Below are 6,000 nucleotides of genomic sequence, written 5' to 3'. Positions count from 1 at the left end.
TTATGCTAAGTGTAGGAAAATAACTTTCAACTTTTCATATTTCTGGCATTTCTCCTCTTCGCTATTGTGATAAACCCCTTTATCTCATAATCCTGCTGTGTGATTTAGCTGGATGCCCACTGTTTCAGCTTTTACCTTCTGGTTTCCTCAGCATGGATGCTCTCGGTAGCTGCTCCCTGTCTGCGCTGTCATTCCTGCTAGATCCTTGCAGCATGCAAGGCAAGTGTCATACGGGAGAATCGGTCTGCGGGATCCTGCTTTCCACATGCTTATCCTACTCGAATAAGCATGTGGAACAAATGAACACAAAAAGCTCAGAAATTTTTGGGAAATGGAGGCCCTCCAGCAGAACAACCCCATGGGCAGCGCTGCTCCAGGGAACGGAGACAAAATTAAGGGAACCGTCCTCGAAAAGGCCCGTGTGGCTGTCACAGCGGCGCTCAGGGACACAGAGCGGGGAGGGCGCCTGTGTGTCCCAGCTGGAATCCCAACCGGGAGAACCCAGCGGAGGCCGTGGGGGAGGGGCTGGCCGGGGCCCGCCGCGCGGCTCGCTCCGGCCGCCAGGTGGCGCTGTCGCCCCGGGCACGGCCCGGCCGCCCCCGGGAGGGGGTGGGAGCGAGGCGGCACCGGGCGGCACCGGGCGGCACCGGGCGGCACCGGAGCGGGTCCCTGTCCCGGTAACTGGGGGAAGGGGCCGCCCGTGCCCTCCTCTGGCCTCTCTCCCTGGCGGGGGTCGGAGCGCGCCGGGCTCTCCGGGCCGTCCGCAAGCTGGAGGTGCGAGGAGGAGGTCAGGAAACGGGAGCAGAGCCCTTCCGCCGTGTGCCCCCCGCAGAGCCCGCGCACTCCTCAGATGTTGGCCTTAAGGGGGAAAAGGCTGCTCGGGGCCCAAGTGCCGGTCTCACAGAGCGCATTTCGTGTCACCTAGTGGTGCCGCCCATCAGGTGCCAGCACGATGCCCGTTTTCACTCAGACATCTCCCTCCGAGGACGTTCATTCCCTGACTGCCCGGGTTTTCACTTGGATGCTGCTAGTTCATTTGGAGTGATGTGTGGAATGGCTCGGTGATCCTCCCGAGGACCCCCTGAGCAGCAATTTCTCTTTCTTAACCCCATGCAATGCCTTGCACAAGCCTCTGAAATACATAATGTAGTCCAAGCATGGTGGTTTGGTTGTACTTTGAACCAGCTTTCTATAGAAAAGCTTATCTCTTGTCTCTTTGCTCTGATCATTTAATTTGTGCTAGTGGCTCTGAGTTTACACCTCTGCTCAAAGCACACACAGCATCTTTGCTTACTTCCATTAGAGACATTTGGGACTGAAGCAAGCCCAGCACTCAGGAGTCCCTCACAGTCCTGACACAGTCTCCATCCCAGGTCTGTGCAGTCACCAAGCCCAGCCAGCATTTCACTGCCCACCAGTTTCCTGCACAGCTCACTGATAGGGGCACTGCCAGGTGATGTGCTCGGCTCCCTTCCCAGGCACCTCATCAAAGTGCAGCCCCTGACATTTTCCAAACACCATCTGCTAGTGTTTATTTTGGCTCTTCTACAGGTGTTTCCAAATTATTTTGTGGAAGAACACGGAAAACATGATTTAGGGCAACCATTGAAGGAACTGTGAGACTGAAGGTGAAAATTCCCCAGGTGACATCTGCTCTTTTTGCATCCTCAGAGCTCCATTCTGCCTTGTTCTGACCCTCAGTACGAATGTGCAGGGCTGAGTCTCTCCGGAAAGGCAAAGCACATCCACAGTCCTCAAAACAAGGGCTTAGGAGTTTATACAGAATTCAACCTCTGCTCTGGAAAACCTGTGACTTTGGAGACAAGTGGGATTTAGGGAGGCTGAAAATGCAACAAGAGAAGATTTTCTTCAGTTGTGTGGATGCTGTTGTAGGCTTCATGAGCCATCAGTAAAGGAAAAATGAAGTTATTTTAGTAAACAAAAATGCATATGTAAGCATTGAAAGGTGAAGCCAGAAGATTGGAGTCAGTTTGCATTTTAACAGACAGAGAAATAACAATGAACTGAGGAAACAGGCTTGTTTATAAGGCTGCCTAAGCAAAGCCATGCAAGTCAGACAGAGAGCCATCAAACTCAGTTATGCTGAATAATATCCTATTACTCCCTGGACAAATAAGCCAGTCCTCACTGGAGCTATCAAGGAATACCATTCCATAAATTATATACAATTCTGACCTTGTTTTTTAAACGTGTGCTTTTTGTGGGGGTAGGAAATCCATTGTATTATTTTCAGTAATGCCCTCTGTTTCTATAGGTCTGATAAAGCTCAGGCTGTGAAATGTTTCTTCAGCTACCTCAAGGCAAGTGCTGACATTACCAGGAAGCAAGCAGTGCTAAAGAAAGAAAGGTACCTAAGTAAAAGCCTGGGCTGAGACTACATGCAAAGAAATGGAAGATGCCCAGCCAAACATTAAATTGTTTCTGCTGACTTACCGTGGAACTTTGTCCTTTTGCTGAAGAACTACTGTGGGATTTCAGGCACGGTTGAGTTTTGATGAATTGTGAGGCAAAATTTGATTTTGATTAATTATTTGGTAAGTTCTGAAAATTGCATATGCACGGGGGAAGTCTCCCTATAACATGCATTTCTCTGGTTTCCATTCCTTGTCGTGCTGCTGTTGGGGATATTGAACACCTCCAGCTGTGGAATCCCTGCCCCGGGAAAAGGACAGTGCTGAGATTTATAGAGAAGTAAAGACAACTTCTGTTATTAAGCAAAGAAAGCTGAGCTGGATAAAAAGCTTGCTCAAGTAAAATGAAGCTTTTATTTTTCTTTTTTTCTTCTTCCTCTTTTTCTTTCTTAAGCTTAACAAAAAAGGAAAATGGAAAATCCCCACTGATTGCATCCAGCTGTGAAAATTTTATGATACTGAGATTCCCAGTTGTCATGACCACTTCATGTAGTTTAATATGCAGTCGTATTCTTTTCAGTTTCATTTTCTTCCCCAACTTTAGTTAATAAAACACCTTTCAGACAGCTTGTTCTTAGCAGTTATAGAGTGCCTGGTCTTCTTTTATAAAGAGGAGGACTGTGTGCGGCTCTACCCTGGCACAGGAGAAAGTTAAACTGCAACCATAATTCCCATTACTGTCAGTGAGAGCAGCGCTGATGAAAAGGCGCTGCGGGCTGAACGGCAGCAGGTTTCTCCTCATGACCGTAGGCCAGCCCTGCAGTAAAAAGGTCAGCTCTCTGCCCCAGCCCACTCCCCTTGCCTGTGGATGGCTTTGGGCCCACATCCAAAGTGAGCAAATCTGTCCAGCTCAGACATTCAGAGGCAAACCAGCACCTCCCAAGCTATCGCACATCTATTCTGTTAGATCCGCAGTGAGCGTGAGGGTTGTTATCTACACTGTTTGCACAGTTTCAGCTTGGCTTTTTTAAAGGACTTTTTTGCTGCTTGATTGGCACAGATAAAATACCCAGGAAAAGGCCATGCCCGTAATTTTATTTGTAAATGCACTAATATTCTTATTCTGCCATCACTCCCAGTTCCCTCCTGACTCACCGTGTCTGCTCACACCAGCAGCCATGCACATGTAGGAGGTGTGGAAGTGATTCCCCATGCCAGGGCAGCATTGGCAACAATGGGGAAGAATACTCCAACAAACACTTCTGCTTTAGAGCTCTTTGCTTGATACAGCACATTGGCATTGCTCCGGCTTGCTGCCACTGCTCCCTTATATAGAAAAAACCCCACCATACATTAAGAATAAATGTACACATCAGCAGCTCCAGGATCAGACCAGCTGATTTAATTAATCCCAGAACAAGCATTAAAAATAAGGGAATTCAGAATTATGATCAAGCTGCAAAGGAAACAAAATATGCTACAGGCAAGAGGGCTTTGCTGTTCTCTAGCTGGTGAATGCTTCATTTTGAGCCTTGCCATTCTTTTGAGTAAGTCTTTTGCCTTTGTGGTGTGGAAATGGTTTGAGGAATCTATTTAATGATGCAGTTTTATGTAATAGGTAACCACATCACTGCATTAAATATAAAGCAGTCAGAGGAACTGAAAATGAACTTGTTGATTTCCTAAGAGGTAGCACTGATAAACACTTTGGTCAACCAATACATTTTGTGGACAATGTTGAAGGAAATATTGCCTTCTGACATGCTTAGCTTGAGAAAGCTTTGTCCTTCCTATGCCAGTATTTATAGTCACAGTTTATTAGGAAGCCTCTAATGATAGCATCTTACTGCTTGTTTAATCATCTTTTCCTGAGCAAAGTAGCTAAGTTAATTTGGGACCTATAAAGGATGGATGCTCTTGCTGGCTGGGATAGGAGCATGGAGGCTCCCTGTGGCTGCTGGCAGGCATGGGACTGTGTTGTAGCACTGTCCCTTGCAGAAATACTTCAACTGTTCCTCCAGGGCAAATCATCAGCTCCCATTTGCTGTGCCTGTCTCTCTTGTCACAGGGATAAGAAAAGTGGCTTTTCCAAATTACAGAGATTTTAAAATGCAGGAAAGAAATGTAAAGGGAAAGGAACACTTGCAACACGCGGGGATGTTTTCTGAGATGGAGTAGAATTCACAGCAAGTCCCTTTGTTTAATGGGGAAGATCTAGCTGGCCTCTAACCTTCTGGCATAAAACCACTATCAGCTTGCCTTTTCCTGTCTTTCCTTGATCCCCTCCTCTTCCCCTCTATGCCTTTCACTCCCTCTTCAGTGAACCAAAGAACAGGGAAGGGGAAAAGGGTGAAATTACTGTGACAGCTGTCACCATCACAGAGTTCAGCCTGTGCCTCTCCTTCCCCTGCCACCATCCTCAGGCACAACTTCTCTGGACAAGGGACTATCCCCAGCCTGAGGACAGCTGCAGCCCAACTCCTTCCAATATCAAAGCATTACCAAGGGTCAAAATGGATTTTATACTTCCCAGGAGTTTGTTCTGTTTGCCAGAGCCTATTCCATTGGCATCTCCCTGGTTTGGATCTGTATGCAGTGGCTCTCCTGCACTGCTCCTGAAGGGTTTCTCTAGGGCAAATGGCTCCAGGTCGTGGTCTGGGAAGGCAGTAAGCAACACCCAGTGGGCTCGGCAGAGCTAGCACTGGTGGATTGCTTTGAACTAATGTAGGGAAAAATTAAATTCTCCCTACAAAGAAAATAATTATATGACAGTGGCATGGTGGGAAGTAGATCCTGTCCTGAAGAGTTTGTAGCTGAAACAATGAATAAGCAGAAACAACAGTAAGGAGACACATGATGACACTCCTGAGGTAGTGTGAGTAGGGATGAGATTGGTACCCGCACCTCTGAGGTGTCACGTAAGTGCTCATTTTCTCTCCAGAACTGGTAACAGAACAGTAACCAAGACATCTTGAAGTTATCTCAGGGTCTGTAAGAAAAACCCAGCTGCCATGCTCCACGTGGCCATGCAGTGCTGAAGTGACAAGAGGGACATGAAGGAAAAAGAGATGGGTGAGAAAGGAATTGTAAAATAAAAGGATGCAAATAAATTTCTTTGTGCTGTTAGGCCAGACTGCAGTGATGCAACACTTGAATAGGTTCCTTCATCTTCTTTTGAAAGGAATTTCCTCTATGTCCCTGTCCCTCTCCAGTCAGAACGTGTGGTTCTGATCATTCATAACAGCAAGCGTCATTTAATAGCACCAGCTTGAGTGAAGCCAAAGATGGAAGTCTGAGCTGAGGTATTCCCCCCAAAAAAACCCAAATGCACAGTTAAATCTAGCTTATCAAAACTGTCCCTATTCTTACATAGAAGGGAAAAATGAAAAAAAATTCTGCTAACTATTTCACCTTTTTTCTAAAATGTGAAGTTACTGTGCATATATGAGCTCCCACACTTCCTGAAGCAAAGAACAGCCCTAGGCATATGGCCATTCAGTATAAAAGACAAAAAATAATGTAATTCAGCCCACAAATTGAGGGCTGAATCCTGCTGGATCTGAGTTCCTTTTGTGTCCTAAAAAATCAGGAATTGTGGATATCAAAGAAAAAATGCTGAGTATCCTCC

Source organism: Haemorhous mexicanus, chromosome 1 (genome assembly GCF_027477595.1).
Source record: "Haemorhous mexicanus isolate bHaeMex1 chromosome 1, bHaeMex1.pri, whole genome shotgun sequence".
NCBI lineage: Eukaryota > Metazoa > Chordata > Aves > Passeriformes > Fringillidae > Haemorhous > Haemorhous mexicanus.
This window is presented reverse-complemented; position numbering follows the sequence as displayed.